Below are 16358 nucleotides of genomic sequence, written 5' to 3' on the forward strand. Positions count from 1 at the left end.
GGCCAAAGGCAGGCACCAAACCGCTGCACCACCCAGGGATCCCAAGTTAGGAGTCTTTATGTTCTGTCTCCCTTTCTGATATTTCCTACACATTTCTTCTCCCTTCCCTTATATTCCCTTTCACTATTATTTATATTCCCCAAATGAATGAGACCATATAATGTTTGTCCTTCTCCGATTGACTTATTTCACTCAGCATAAATTTATTGATTTTTAATCTATTAATTTCCTGTTTTCAATTTCATTAATTTCTGCTCTATTTTTATTTCATTTCTTCTTATTTTAATGAAATTTGCTCTTCTTTTTCTAGTTTCCTAAGGTGGAAGCTTAGATTATTGATTTTAGATCTTTCTTCTTTTCTAATATATGCATTCAATGCTATAAATTTCCCTCTAAGCACTACTTTTGACATATCCCACAAATTTTGATGTTTTATTTTAATTTTCATCTAGTTCAAAATATTTTTAATTACTTTTGAGACTTCATCTTACATTCGTGTGTTATTTAGAAGTGTGTTGTTTAATCTCCAAATATTTGGAATTTTTCTAGTTATCTTTCCATTTAATTCCATTGTGATCTAAAAACAAATGTTACATGATTTTTCTTCCTTTAAATTTGTTAAGGTGTGTTTTATGGCTCAGAATGTGGTTTGTCTTGGTGAATATTCCACATTAGCTTGAAAATAATGAGTAGTTTGCTATTAACTTTAATTATATTTTTACTGATTTTCTGCCTTCTGAATCTGTTAATCTCTGAAAGAGGGGTATTGAAGTCTCCAACTATAAAAGTGGATTTGTCTATTTCTCCTTGCAATTCTATTAGTTTTTGCTTCATGTATTTTATGCTTTGTTTTTAGGCACATATACATTAAGTATTGCTGTGTCTTGGAACCTTAACCCTTTTATTATCAGATAATGGCCCTCTTTATCCCTGAAATGTTTCCTTGCTCTGAAATGGCTTTATCTGAATTCATATAGGTACTCTAGCTGTTTTTGATTGGTATTAGCATGGTATATCACTTTCCATCCCTTTATTTTTAACTTATCTGTGTCTTTATACTTCAAGTGAGTTTCTTGTACAGCACATATAGTTAGGTTTTGGTTTTTTAGACACTCGGATAGTTTCTGCCTTTTAATTGGTGCATTTAGACTATTTACATTTGAAGTCATTATTGATATAGTGAATCAACATCTACATTATTTGTAACTGCTTTCTATTCTTTGTCCTTTTCTTTCTTTTGTTTTCCACTCTTATCTTGCTTTTGTTATTTTAATTGTACATTTTATATGGTTCATTTTTTTCTCCTCTCAGCATATTAATTATTTTTAAAATTTTAATTGGTTGCCCTAGGATAAATATACATTTACAATTTTCTATATCCACATTCAAATAATACTATACTGCTTCACAGGGAATGTGAGCACCTTATAATAACAAATCAATTCTAAATCTTTTCTTCCATGCCTTACAACATTGCTGTCATACATTTCACTTATTCATAAGCTATAATCATCCAATACATTATTGATACTATTATTTTTTAAGATTTTATATATTTATTCATGAGAGACACACAGAGAGAGAGAGAGAGAGAGAGAGGCAGAGGGAGGAGCAGGGAGCTCCTTGCAGGGAGACTGATGTGGGACTCCATCCCAGGTCTCCAGGATCAGGCTCTGGACTGAAGGCGGCGCTAAACCGCTGAGCCACCTCAGCTGCCCGATACTATTATTTTGAATAATATTTTCTACTAGATCATTTAAGGATAAATATTAAAGATTTTATTTTACATTCATTTATGCATTCACAATCTTGATGTATGAAAAATTTGACAGTTTATTTATGTTTTTAAATTTGACAGTTTAAAAGAAATTGATCTCATTAGTAACATTCTTAAGAAATAGACATTGCAAAAGAAAAAAACAGAACATTTTAGAAAAGGTTTTAAACAATATTATCAACAGTATTCAAGGGGATCCCTGGGTGGCGCAGCGGTTTGGCGCCTGCCTTTGGCCCAGGGCGCGATCCTGGAGACCCGGGATCGAATCCCACATCGGGCTCCCGGTGCATGGAGCCTGCTTCTCCCTCTGCCTGAGTCTCTGCCTCTCTCTCTCTCTCTCTCTCTCTCTGTGACTATCATAAATAAATAAAAATTAAAAAAAAAAAAAAAACAGTATTCAAGAAAACATACTTACACAACTAAATTAGAGAGGCTGGAAGCACTTGGGTGGCTCAGTTAGTATGGCATCTGACTTTTGGTTTTGGCTCAGTCATGATCTCATGGGTTGTGGGATTGAGCCTCACATCAGTCTCTGCACTCAGCGGGAAGTCTGTCTGAAGATTCTTTTTCTGCTCTCTCTCTAAAATGAATACATTTTTAAAAAATAAATATGGGTGCCTGGGTGGCTCAGCGGTTGAGCATCTGCTTCCAGCTCAGGGCATGATCCAATTTTGGGCTCCCTGCAGGGAGCCTGCTTCTCTCTCTTTCTAGGTCTCTGCCTCTTTCTCTGTCTCTCATGAATAAATAAGTAAGAAATAAATAAATAAATAAAGGCCATTACGCAGTAGGAAAGAGGATGTAACCGGAGTGGACCAAAATGAAGACATCATGAAAGAAATCACTGAAAATCTAAAGCACTCATTCATAACCAGAAGAAAGTAAATTAGCCTAAGGACAAAAATCATAGTTATTATTAGGAGAAAATCATCTAAACAGAAAACCAACAAGGAAACAATGGTTTTGAATGATACACTGGACCAAATGGATTTAATAGGTATACATTCAGAACATTTCATCCTAAAATAGCACAATGCACATTCTTTTCAATGCATGGGGAACATTCTCTAAAATAGATCACATATTAGCCCACAAAACAAGCCTCAACAAATTCAAGATCATGAAAATCATACCATACACCTTTTGTGACCACAGCACTATGAAATTAGAAGTCAACCACACACACACACACACACACACACACACACACACAAAATAAAAACAAACAAAACAAAACCTGGGAAGAACACAAATACATGCAGGTTAAACAACATGCTACTAAACAATGAATGGGTCAACAAGAAAATAAAAGAAAAAAGTGAAAAGTACATGGAAACAAACAAAAAGAAAACACAATGGTTAAAACCTTTAGGATGCAGCATAAATGGTTCTGAGAGAGAGTTTTATGGGATAGTACAGGCCTACCTCAAGATGCAAGATAAATCACAAATAAACAACCTAATCTTACACCTAAAAGAACTAGAAAAATAACAACAAACAAAACCTAAGCCAGAAGCAGGAAGGAAATAATAAAGATTAGAGCAGAAATAAATGATATAGATATTTTTTAAATGACAGAATAGATCGATGAAACCAGCAGATGGTTAATAAACCCCTAGCCAGACTTATAAAGAAAAAAGAGAAAGGACTCAAATAAATTCACAAATGAAAGAAGAGAAATCACAACCAACACCACAGAAAAGCAATTATAAGAGAATATTATAAGAACCTGTGTCAAAAAATTAGACAACCTAGAACAAATGGATAAATTCCTAGAAACATATAAACTATCAAGCCTGAATCAGGAAGATATAAAAAATTTGAACAGACTGATAACCAGTAAAGAAATTGAGTTAGTAACCCAAAAATTCCTGAGAATCAGAAGTCCAGGACCAGAGAACTTCACAGGTGAATTCTACCAAACATTTATTTTTAAAAAATATTTTATTTATTTATTCATGAAAGACACACAGAGAGGCAGAGACACAGGCAGAGGGAGAAGCAGGCTCCATGTAGGAAGCCCAATGTGGGACTTGAACCCAGGACTCTGGAATCACGCCCTAAGCCACAGGCAGACGCTCAACCACCGAGCCACCCAGGCGTCCCACTCTACCAAACATTTAAAGAAGAGTTAGTATCTATTCTCAAACTATGCTACAAACAAATAGAAAGGGAAGGAAAATTTCAAAACTCATCCTATAAGGTCAGCATTATTACCATGATACCAAAACCAGATAAAGACATCATTTAAAAAGAGAACTATGGGCCAATATCCCTGATGAACATAGATATAAAAATGCTCAGCAAAATACTAGCAAACTGAATCCAGCACTACATTAAAAAAAATAATTCACCACACACAAGTGGAATTTCTTCCTGTATTGCAGGGGTGCTTCAATATTCACAAGTAGGTTAACATGATACATCAGATCAACAAGAGAAAAGAATAAGACCTATGTGGTCATTTCCATAGATGGAGAGAAACATTAGACAAAGAACAACATCCATTCGTGATAAAACCCTCAGCAAAGTAGGGATAGAAGAAACATACCCACATAATAAATGTCCTATATGAAAAACACACAGCAACCATCATTCCTCAATGGGGAAAAACCGAGAGCTTTTCTCCTAAGGTCAGGGACAAGACAAAGATATCAACTCTCACCACTTTTATTCAACATAGTACTGGAAGTCCTAGACACAGCAGTCAGAGGAACAAAAATAAATAAAAGGCATCTAAATCCACATGGGAGAAATCAAACTTTCACTATTTGCAAATGACATGATACACTGACGAAGAAAATTGTGGAAGACACAAAGCAATGGAAAGACATTCCATGCTTATGGATCGGAAAAACAAATATTGTTAAAATGTCTATATTTCCCAAAGCAATCTACACATTTAATCCCTATTTACACATGCAATCCCTGTCAAAATACTAACAACATTTTTCTCAAACTAGAGTAAACAGTCCTAAAATTTGTATGGAAGCACAAATGACCCTGAACAGCCAAAGCAATCTTGATAAAGAAAAGCAAAGCTGGAGGCATCACAATTCTTGACTTCAAGTTGGTATTACAGAGCTGTAGTGATCAGGACAATATGATAGCAGCAGAAAATAGACATATAGATCAATGGAACAGAACTGAAAACTCAAATGAACCTACAACTAAATGGTCAATTAATCTTTGACAAACCAGAAAATAATATCTAATGGGAAAAAGACAGTCTCTTTAACAAATGGTGCTAGGAAAACTAGACAGAGACACACAAAAATTAAAACTGGACCACTTTCTTACATTATAAAAAAATTCAAAATGGATTACAGACCTAAATGTGAGACCTTAAACCATAAAAATTGTTGGAAAGAACACAGTTGTTAGCATTTTTTTCTATCTATGTCATCTGAGGCAAGGAAAACAAAAGCAAAACTAAACTATTGGGACTACATCAAAAGAAAAAGCTTCTGTACAGTGAAGGAAACAATCAATAAAATGAAGAGAACCTACAGAATGGGAGAAGATATTTGTAAATGACATATCCAATAAAGGGTCAGTACCCAAGATCTATAAGAACATATAAAACTCAACACCCAAAAAACAAATAATCCAATTTAGAAATGAGCAGAAGCCCTAAACAGTTTTCCCAAAGAAGACATCTAGATGGCCAGCAGACACATAAAAGGATGCTCATCATCAGGTATCACCAGGGAGATGCAAATCAAAACTACAATGAGCTGTCCCCTCACAACTGTCAGAATGGCCAAAATCAACAATGCAAGAAACAGCAGGTGTTGGTGAGGATGTGAAGAAAGGGGAACCCTCTTGCAGTGTTGGTGGGAAGGCACACTGGTGCAACCACTCTGGAGAACAGTATGGAGATTCTTCAGAAAGTTACAAACAGGGCGCCCAGGTGGCTCAGTGGTTGAGCATCTGCCTTTGGCTCAGGTCATGATCCTGGGATCCCGGGATCGAGTCCCACATCAGGTTCCCCGCAGGGAGCCTGCTTCTCCCTGTGCCTAAGTCTCTGCCTCTCTCTGTGTGTCCCTCATGAATAAGTAAATAAAAGTTTAAAACAAGAAAGTACAAACAGAACTACCCATGACCCAGCAATCACACTACTAGGTATTTACCCCCAAAATACAAAAGCATTAATCAAAGGGATACACACACCCTGATGTTTATAGCAGCATTATTTATAATAGCCAAATCATGAAAGCAGCCTAAGTGTTTATGGATAGATGAATGGATAAAGAGGATGTGGGACACACACACTTACACACACACACACACACACACACACACAATGGAATGGTATTCAGCCATGAAAAAGAATGAAACCAATATAACACTATATGTCAAAAGAAAAAATCTTAGAAAAAATATGAGTAAACTTTATTATCTTGAATCAGGCAATGGTTTCTTAGACTGTTGACAAGTATCAAAATAAAAAGTAGACAATTTGGACTTTATCAAAATTAACAATTTTTGTGCTGTTTATGATACAGTCAAGAAAATGAAAACAGAACCCTCAGAATGAGAGGAAAATTTTGCAAATAATGAATTGATAAGTGACTTTTATAAAGTTTTTATTTAGATTCCAGTTAGTTATTGTACATGTGATATTATTTCCAGGTGTACAAAAGAGTTATTCAACACTCCCATACAACACTGGTGCTCATCACAAATGCACTCCTTAATCCTTTTCACGTATTTAACCCATGCCCTATCTACCTCCCCCCTGGTACCCATTAGTTTGTTCTTTGTAGTTAAGTGTTTGTTTCTTGGTTTGCCTCTCTCTCTTATTTTTCCCCTTCTGCTAATTTGTTTTGTTTCTTAAATTCCACACATGAGTTAAATCATATGGTATTTGTCTTTCACTGACTGACTTATTTCACTTAGCATGATACCCTCTAGTTCCATCCGTGTCACTGCAAATGGCGAGAGTTCATTCTTTTTCATGATTTAGAAATACTCCAGTGTATGTGTGTGTTGTGGGTAAATACCACAATTTCTTTGTCCATTTATCAACCAATGGACACTTGAGTTGTTTCCATTATTTGGCTATTGTTGATAATGCTGTTATAAACATTGGAGTGCATGTATCCTGATAAAAGATCTGTATCCAGAATACATAAAGAACGTTTACAACTCAATAATAAAAAAATAAATATCGCAATTGAAAAGTGGGAAAATGATCTGAATATACATTTCTCCAGAAAAATTATAGACAAATTCATAATAAGCAAATATGCTCAACATCATTAGTCATTAGGAAAATGCATAGCAAAAGTATAAGAGACGCCATTTCATACCCACTGGGATAAACACAATAAATGCAGACATTAACAAAAGTGTCCAAGGATATGGAGAAATTTCAACCCTTATACACTGTTGGTGGGATTGTGAAATGGTAGCATTACTTTGAAAAGCAGTTTGGCCATTCCTCAAATTGTTAAACATAGAGTTACAACATTACCTACCCATCAGTTCTACTTGTAGGCATGTGCCAAAGAGATATAAAAACATATGTCTACACAAAATCTTGTACAAAAACAGTATTAGCAGAATGATTCAGAGTAGCTAAAAAGAAGAAATAAAGCAAAAATCTATTAATTGATGTATGGATAAATAAAACATTGTATACTCATACAATGAAATATTAATTGGAATAATAGTGTGAAGTGCTCATTCAGATTAGCTCCTTTGCCCTTTCAATTTGACTTCATCTCTCCTCCTTTTTTGAACATTTAGTTTTAGGCTTTATCAGAGTATCCTTTAGATTTTCCCATCCCAGCCCAATAATCACCTATTTCTTCAAGAAGCCCTTGCTCCTTTATTAGAGAATGATATTTAGAAACCAACATTTGAATGCTAGATGTGATTGTTGCTACTGAATGTCATCCACGTAATTGCATGAATCAATAGTTTATTCCTTTTTATTGCTGAGTAGTTTTCCATTTTGTAGATGTGCCACAGTTAATCAATTTACTTATTGAAAGACACCTAAGTTATATCCATTTTTGTTCAGTTACTTCAATTGCTTTTATTGGTTTGTTTTTTCATGTTAAGTTTTGAGAATTCTTGATATATTCTAGATAAGTCCTTTGCCAGAAGTGATTTGCAAATATTTTCTCCGAGTCTGTGCCTTGTCTTTCCTTCCTCTCAACAGTGTCCTTTGTGGTACAAGTGGTTTTCAAATTATAACAAGATCCAATTAATTATTTTTTAAAATGGATTTTACTTTTGATATCAAATCTAAAAACTCTTTGCTTAACTCAAGACCACACAGATATTTTGTTTTCTTCTAGAAGTTTCATGGTTTTTACATTTAAGATTATGGTATGTTTTGAGTCAATTTTTAACAGATTTATTGATGTGTAATTGATATACAAAGAACTGTATATATTTAATGTTTGTAATTTGATGAGTTTGGAATATTCAAGCACCTATGATACCATCACCACAGTCAGGGCAATAGATGTATCAAATACTTCCCATGGTTTCCTTGTGTTATGTGCGTGCATGTTTGTGTGTGTGTGTGTGTGTGTGTGTAAAATACTTAACATGAGGGAAGCCTGGGTGGCTCAGTTGGCTAACTGTCTGCCTTCGGCTCAGGTCATGATTCTGGAGTCCTGGGATCAAGCCCCACATCAGGCTCTCTGCTTGGCAGGGAGTCTGCTTCTCTCTCTGCCCCTCTCCCTCACTCGTGCTCTCTCTCTCACTTGCTCTCTCTTTCTTTAAAAAAAGGGTACTTAACATAAGATCTGCCCTCTTAACAAATTTTGAAGTGCACAATACTGTATCACTAATTACAGGCACTGTGTTGTATAGCAGACCTCTATAACTTATTCATCTGGGATGACTGAATCTTACTGAATTTCTTCTCTCCATTTTTCTTATCCCTTAGACATAGAAACCACTACTGCATCCTCTTCTTCTATTAGTTTGATTATTTTAGATAAGTCATATAAGTGGAATCATGCAATATTTGTTCTTCTGTAACTGGCTTTTTAGCTTAGCATGTCTTCAAGGCTCATGCATGTTGTAGCATGTGACAGGATCTCCTTCCTTTTTAAGACAAAATAAAATTCTATTGTATGTATATACCACATCTTCTTTATCCATTCATCTGTCAATTAATCTGCTCAGTTTTTTATAAAGGTATGAACTTTACAACAGAAATTTTTGCCCATTAATATCCAATTGTTCCAGGACCAATTTTTGAAAAGGCTATACCTTATCCTTTGAATTCACTTTTTTAAAAAAATGTACTTATTTTTGGGCTCTCAATTCTGTTCCATTGAGCTATGTGTCTATACTTTCAGCCTCAACACCACAGTATCTTGATTATTGTAGCATTACAGTAAGTTTTGAAATCAGATGGTGTGGGTCCTCCAACTTTGTCTTTTTTCAAAATTGTTTTGGCTGGGCAGCCCTGGTGGCGCAGCGGTTTAGCGCCGCCTGCAGCCCAGGGTGTGGTCCTGGAGACCCGGGATCGAGTCCCACATCAGGCTTGTTGCATGGAGCCTGCTTCTCCCTCTGCCTGTGTCTCTGTGTGTCTCTCTCTTTCTCTCTGTGCCTCTATGAATAAATAAATAAAATCTTTAAAAAAAAACAAAACAAAATTGTTTTGGCTGTTCTGGTTCCTTTCACTTTCCATGTAAATTCTAGAATAAAGTCATTATTATGTACAAAAAAGCCTTTTGGGATTTTTAAAAAATATTTTATTTATTCATGAGAGACACACAGAGAGAGAGGCAGAGACACAGGCAGAGGGAGAAGCAGGCTCCATGCAGGGAGCCCGATGCAGGACCTGGGACTCCAGGATTATGCTTTGGGCCAAAGGCAGAGACTTAACCACTGAGACATCCAGGAGTCCCCTTCTGGGATTTTGATTGGGATTTTATTGAGCTTAAAGATCAAATTGGGAAGAAGTGACATCTTAACAATATTGAATCTTCAATCTATGAATATGGTATAGGTCTCCATTTATTTAGGTGATCTTTGATTTCTTTCAGCAGTGTATTTTTTTATCAGCATACAGAAACTTCACATATTTTATTAGATGTATATCTGTTTCATTTTTGCACTATCATAAGTGGTATTTTTAAAACTTTGAAACCCATTTGTGCATTTCTTGTCTATAGAAATATAATGGAATTTTCTATTCTGACTTACTATCTTATGACCTTGCTAAAATTTATATACTAGGTATAGGATCCTTTTTTTGGTAGTTTCTTTGGTATTTCCTTCCTTTAAATAATCATGTCGTCTGAAAGTATAGATAGTTCTATTTCTTCTCTTTCAATCTCTATGCATTTTATTCTTGTTTTCCCTTATTACATTGATTGGGACTTCCAGTATTTTGTTGAATAGGAATTATAAGAGAGTATTTCCTTGCTTTGTTCTGCATCTCTCAGAGAAAGTATTCCATATCTTATCATTAAGTATATAAACTAAACTTTTACTGTATCTCCTTTATCATGTTAATGAAGTTTCCTCCTAGTCCTAGCATCCTGGAAGTTTTTGAAATATGATGAATAGATGCTTAATTTTCTTAAATGCTTTCTCTGCATCTATTTAAATGATCATGTGCTTTTTCTTATATTATTAATATGGTGAATTACATACATTTATTTTCAAATGTTGGACCAGCCTTTCATTCCTAGGATGAACCACTCCCACCTTGGTCATGATATATTATTCATTTTATACATTCTTATATTTGATTTGCTAATATTTTATTGGGTATTTTTGCATCTATGTTTATGAGAAATATTGGTTTCTAGTTTCTTTTTTGTAATATCTTTGATTTGGTATTAGAGTATTGCTTGCCTCATAAAATAAGTTGAGAACTATTTCTTCTATTTATAAAGAACATTATATGACTGATAACCTTAAATTTATTGAGGTTTGTTTTTTGACACAAAATATGATCAATAATGGTGAACATCCATGTACATGAGAAAAGAAATTATCTTCTGCTTTTGTTAGGTGGAGTAGTTTTCTCAATTACAGAAAAACTTATATTTGTAATAGTAAACATACAAATTCATAATTTAAATAAAAGTTCAGTGCAATGGAATATACTTTTTAAATTAATTTTCTCTTCTTAATTATGTAATTTTATATTTTTACAATTTTTTAGGGTTTTTGTATTTATTGATTTTTTTAAATTCAACCTGCCAACATATAGTATAAGCTAAAGGGTAGGTAGGGGATGGGATAACTGGGTGACAGGCATTAAGGAGGGCATATGATGAGGTGGAGTGTTTTATAAATGTAAACCAAGTATGGTTCAGGTCTTCTTTTTAAAATATTTTATTTATTTATTTATTTGAGAGAGAACACAAGTGTCGAGGGAGGGGCAGAGGGAGAGGAAGTTCTCTCAAAGGTTCCCAGCTGAGCAGAGAGCCCTGTGTGGGGCTAGATCCCAGGCTGGATCCCAGGACCCTGGGACCTAGCCTGAGTGAAGGCAGACACTTAACTAACTGAGCCACCCAGGTGCCCCAGGTCTTCTATATCCTTACTGATTTTCTGTTTACTTGTTTACCAGCTACTACAAAAGAAATGAAGTCTCCAACTATAACTGTAGATTTATATACTTTTTCAGTTACAGTAATTTGTGATTTTTGCCTCATGGATTCTGAAGCTCTGTTGTAGAGAGCATAAACACTTAAGATTTTGTCTTTTGGAAAATTTGTCCCTTCATCATGTGTAATAACCCTCTATATCCCTGTTAATACTCTTCTTTCTGAAGACATTTTTGTCTGATAATGTAACCACTCTGGTTCTGGTTAATGTTTGCATTATATATCTTTCTCCATCCTTTTACTTATGTGTATGTCTTTATAATTAAAACAGTTTTCTTGTAAACAGCATATAGTTGGGTCTTGATTTTTTTTCATCCAATATGATACTCTCTGCCTTTAAACTAGTATGTTTAGACTTTTCACACTTAAAGGTTACTGTGATTATTGATATGGCTGAATTAAAATATGCCACCTTGATAGCTGTTTTCTATCTGTTCTATGTCATCTCTGTTTCTTTATTCCTCCTTTTCCATTTTATCTTCTTTCAGTTGAACATTTTAAACTTCTAGTTATCTCCTCTTGATGAACTATTTATACTCCATTTAAATAAAGTTTTACAAGTTATTCAGAGTATGATATTCATATTTTAATCAGAATCTACTAGCAAAAGCTATTCCTGCTTCACAAGGAATATAAGACTTTTACAATAGTATGTACCCAATTAATTCCTACCATCTTTTGTGCTTTAGTTGGCATAATTTCACTTTTATATATGCTATGAAAATATAATAAATTTTCACTATTCCCCTAGACAGTGAGTTATGGTTTAGACCAATAAACATAAGAAAAAATCATTTAATTTTACTTTCATTTATTTCATTTTCAGCATTCTTTATTTCCTTGTGTAGTCAATCCCACATTAATCTGATATAATATTTCTGCATCAAAAACTCCCTTTTGTCTTGCATAGTGAGCCTTCTGACAATGTATTCTCTCAGCTTTGAATTGTCTGATACAATATTTTACCTTAATTTTTAAAAGAATTTTTTTTGGAGCAAAGAATGCTAGGTTGGAAGTTTTTTCTTTCTACACATTAAAATGATCACTTTATTGTCTCCTGACTTGCATGGTTTCTAATAAGTGGTTTGTTGTTATTCTTTTTCCTCTGTCTTTGAAGTTTCCTTTTTCCCTCTGCCTTTAAGATTTTCTATTTGTGGGACACTTGGGTGGCTCAGTGGTTGAGAGTTTGCCTTCGGCTCAGGGCATGATCCTGGGGTTTGGGATTGGGTCCCACATCGGGCTCCTTGTGGGGAGCCTGCTTTCCCCTCTGCCTGTGTCTCTGCTTCTCTCCCTGTGTGTGCCTCTCATGAATAAATAAATAAAATATTTTAAAAATACATTTTCTATTTGTTTATGTTTCCAGTTTTTTGAATATCATATGTTTAGATTTTCATTTCTGTTTGGATTGCTCTGAGTTTTTGGAATTGTGGTTTGGTGTCCATCATTAATTTTCAAAAGTTTACATTCATTATTACTTTAAACAATTTCTTTTTTTTTTACTTTAAACAATTTCTGTGCATCACTGTCTCTTCTCTTTCTGAGACTCTAATTAAATTTATGTAACCTGAAGTTTACTGCTGTTATTTTCTCTTATTCTTTCTTCCTTTCTTTACTGGACAAAATGAAAAGACAGAGAAATTTACCTCAAATGACAAAAACAGGAGGTTGTACTCACTGCCAAGAATTTAATCAATATTGACATAAGCACAGTGTCTGAACTAGAATTTGAAACAATGATTATAAAGATACTATCTGGGCTTTAAAAAGCATAGAAGACACTAGAAAATCCCTTACTGTAGATATCAAAGAACTAAAATATAGTCAAGCCAAAATTTAAAATGCTACTACTGAGATGCATTCCCAAGTGGAGGGTATAGAAATGAGGATGAATGAATCAGAAGAATCAATAATATAGAAGATAAAAAGATGGCAAATAAGGAAGCTGAAAAGAAGAAAGTATTAGATCATAAAAGGAGACTTACAGACTCAGCAATTACATAAAGTGAAATAATATCTGTATATTAGGGGCCCCTGAAGATGAGGAGTGGGAGAAAGGGGCAGAAGGTTTATTTCAACAAATTATACCTGAGAACTTCCCTAACCTGGGGAAGGAAACAGGCATTCATGTCCAAGAGGCACAGAGAACTCCCCTCAAAATCAACAAAAATAGTCAACGACTTGCCATATTATAGTGAAGCTAACAAATTTTAAAAATAAGGAGAAAATCCTGAAAATATCTAGTGACAAGAGGTCCTTAACTTACAAGGGCAGACACATAATGCTGCCAGCAGATCTGTCCACAGAGACCTGGAAGGCCAGAAAGGACTGGCATTATATATTTAATGGAATAAAATGTGAAAAATATGCAGCCAAGAATACTTTATCCAGCAAGACTGTCATTCAGAAAAAAAAGGAGAGAGAGTTTCCGGGACAAAAAAAAAAAAAAAACACTAAAAGGATTTCTGAACACTAAACCAGCCCTGAAGGAAATAATAAAGAGGATCCACTGAGTGGAGAGAGCCCAAAAATAACAAAGACCAGAAAGGAAAAGAGACAACATACAGAAACGGCAACTTTACAGGTAATACAGTGCCACTAAATTCATATCTTTCAATTATTAGTCTGAATGTAAATTGACTATGTGCTCCAATCCAAAAGACATAGGCTATCAGAATGGATTAAAAAAAAAAAACATTGATACACTGCTTACAAGAGACTCATTTTATTTTTTTAAGATTTTATTTATTTATTCATGAGAGACAGAGAGACAGAGAGGCAGAGACATAAGCAGAGGGAGAAGCAAGCTCCCCACAAGGAGCCCGATGTGGGACTTGATCCCGGACTATAGGATCATGCCCTGAGCCAAAGGCAGACGCTCAATCACTGAGCGACCCAGGCATCCCAAGAGACTCATTTTAGACTCCAAGACACTTCCAGATTGAAAGTGAGGGGTGGACAACCATTTATCATGCTAATGGACATCAAAAGAGAGCTGGAGTAGCCATCCTTATATCAGGCAAACTAGATTTTAAACCAAAGCCAAAGACTGTAATAAGAGATGAGAAAGAAGAGTATATCATAATAAATTACAACAAGAGGATCTAACAAATGTAAACATTTATGTCCCTAAGATGGGACCAGCCAAATATATAAACCAATTAATAATGATATTAAAGAAACTCATTGACAATACGACAATAAGAATAGGAGACTTTAACACTCCACTCACTGCATTGGACAGATCATCTAAGCAAATGATCAACAAGGAAACAAGGGCTTTGAATGGCACTCTGGACCAGATAGACTTCACAGATAAATATTCAGAGCATTTCATCCTAAAAGAGCAGAATACGGGGATCCCTGGGTGGCGCAGCGGTTTGGCGCCTGCCTTTGGCCCAGGGCGCGATCCTGGAGACCCGGGATCGAGTTCCACGTCGGGCTCCCGGTGCATGGAGCCTGCTTCTCCCTCTGCCTGTGTCTCTGCCTCTCTCTCTCTCTGTGACTATCATAAATAAATAAAAAAAAAATTTAAAAAAAAGAGCAGAATACGCATTCTTCTCGAGTACACATGGAACATTCTCCAGAATAGATCACATACGGGGTCACAAATCAGGTCTCAACTGGTACAAAAACATTGAGATAATACCATGCATATTGTCAGACCACAATGCTCTAAAACTATAGTCACAAGAAAAAATTTGGAAAGGCCACAAATACACGGAGAATAAAAAGTATCCTACTAAAGAATGAATGGATCAACCAGAAAATTAAAGAATTTTAAAAACACATGGAAGCAAATGAAAATGAAAACACAAAAGTTCAAAACCTTTGGGAGGCAGCAACAGTGGTCCTAAGAGGAAAGTATGTAGGAATACAGGCCTTCTTCAAAAAACAAGAAAGGTCTCAAATACACAACCTAACGTTTGCATCTAAAGGATCTGGAAAAAATAGCACATAAAATCTAAATCCAACAGAAGAAGAGAAATAATAAAGATTAGAGAAGAACTCAATCATATAGAAATTTTAAAAAAATCAGTAAAACAGATCAATTAAACTAGGAGCTGGTTCCTTGAAAGAATTAATAAGATTGATAAACTCCTAGCCAGACTTATTGAATGGAAGAGAGAAAAGACACAAATTAATAAAATCATGAATGAAAGAGGAGAGATCACAACCAACACTGAAGAAATACAAACAATTATAAGAACATATTATGAGTAACTATATGCTGACAAATTAGGCCATCTGGAAGAAATGGATACATTCCTAGAAGCATATAAACTACCAAAACTAAAACAAGAAGAAAGAGAAAACCTGAAGAGACCCATAACCAGCCAGGATATTGAATCAGTAATCAAAAATCTTCCAACAAACAAGACTCTGGGGATGGATGGCCTCCCAGCAGATGTCTACCAAGCATTTAAAGAATTAATACTTAATCTTCTGAAACAGTTTCAAAAAATAGAAATGAAAGTAAAGCTTCCAAACTCTTTCTATAAGGCAAGCATTACCTTGATCCAAAAATCAAAGACCTAACCATATAGGAGAATTACAGACCAATATCCCTGATGAACATGGATGCCAAAGTGCTCACCAAGATACTAGCTAATAGGATCCAATAGTGCATTAAAAGGATAATTCACCACGACCAAGTGGGATTTATTCTTGGGCTGCAACAGTGGTACAACATCCTCAAATCAATCAGTGATACACCACGTTAGTAAAAGAAAGCAAGAACCATATGATCCTCTAAGTAGATGCAGAAAAAGCAGTTGAGAAAATACAGTACCCTTTCTTTATTAAAAAAAACTCTCTGTAGTGTAGGGATAGAGGGAACATACCTCAATATCATAAAAGCCATCTACGAAAAGCCTACAGTGAATATTATTCTCAACGGGGAAAAACTGAGAGCTTTTTCCCCTAAGGTCAAGGTACACGACAGGGATGCCCACTCTCGCCACTCTTGTTCAACATAGTGCTGGAAGTCC

At 35.0% G+C, this 16358-nt stretch overlaps 1 protein-coding gene across 2 annotated transcripts in view; it reads right to left on the reverse strand.

Annotated features, from left to right (window-relative positions):
- Positions 1-16358, reverse strand: part of SPRY3 (sprouty RTK signaling antagonist 3) — a 188791-nt gene that overhangs the window by 64372 nt on the left and 108061 nt on the right. The window lies entirely within an intron of this gene.

Source organism: Canis aureus, chromosome X (assembly GCF_053574225.1).
Source record: "Canis aureus isolate CA01 chromosome X, VMU_Caureus_v.1.0, whole genome shotgun sequence".
In the NCBI taxonomy this organism is placed as follows: Eukaryota; Metazoa; Chordata; class Mammalia; order Carnivora; family Canidae; genus Canis; species Canis aureus.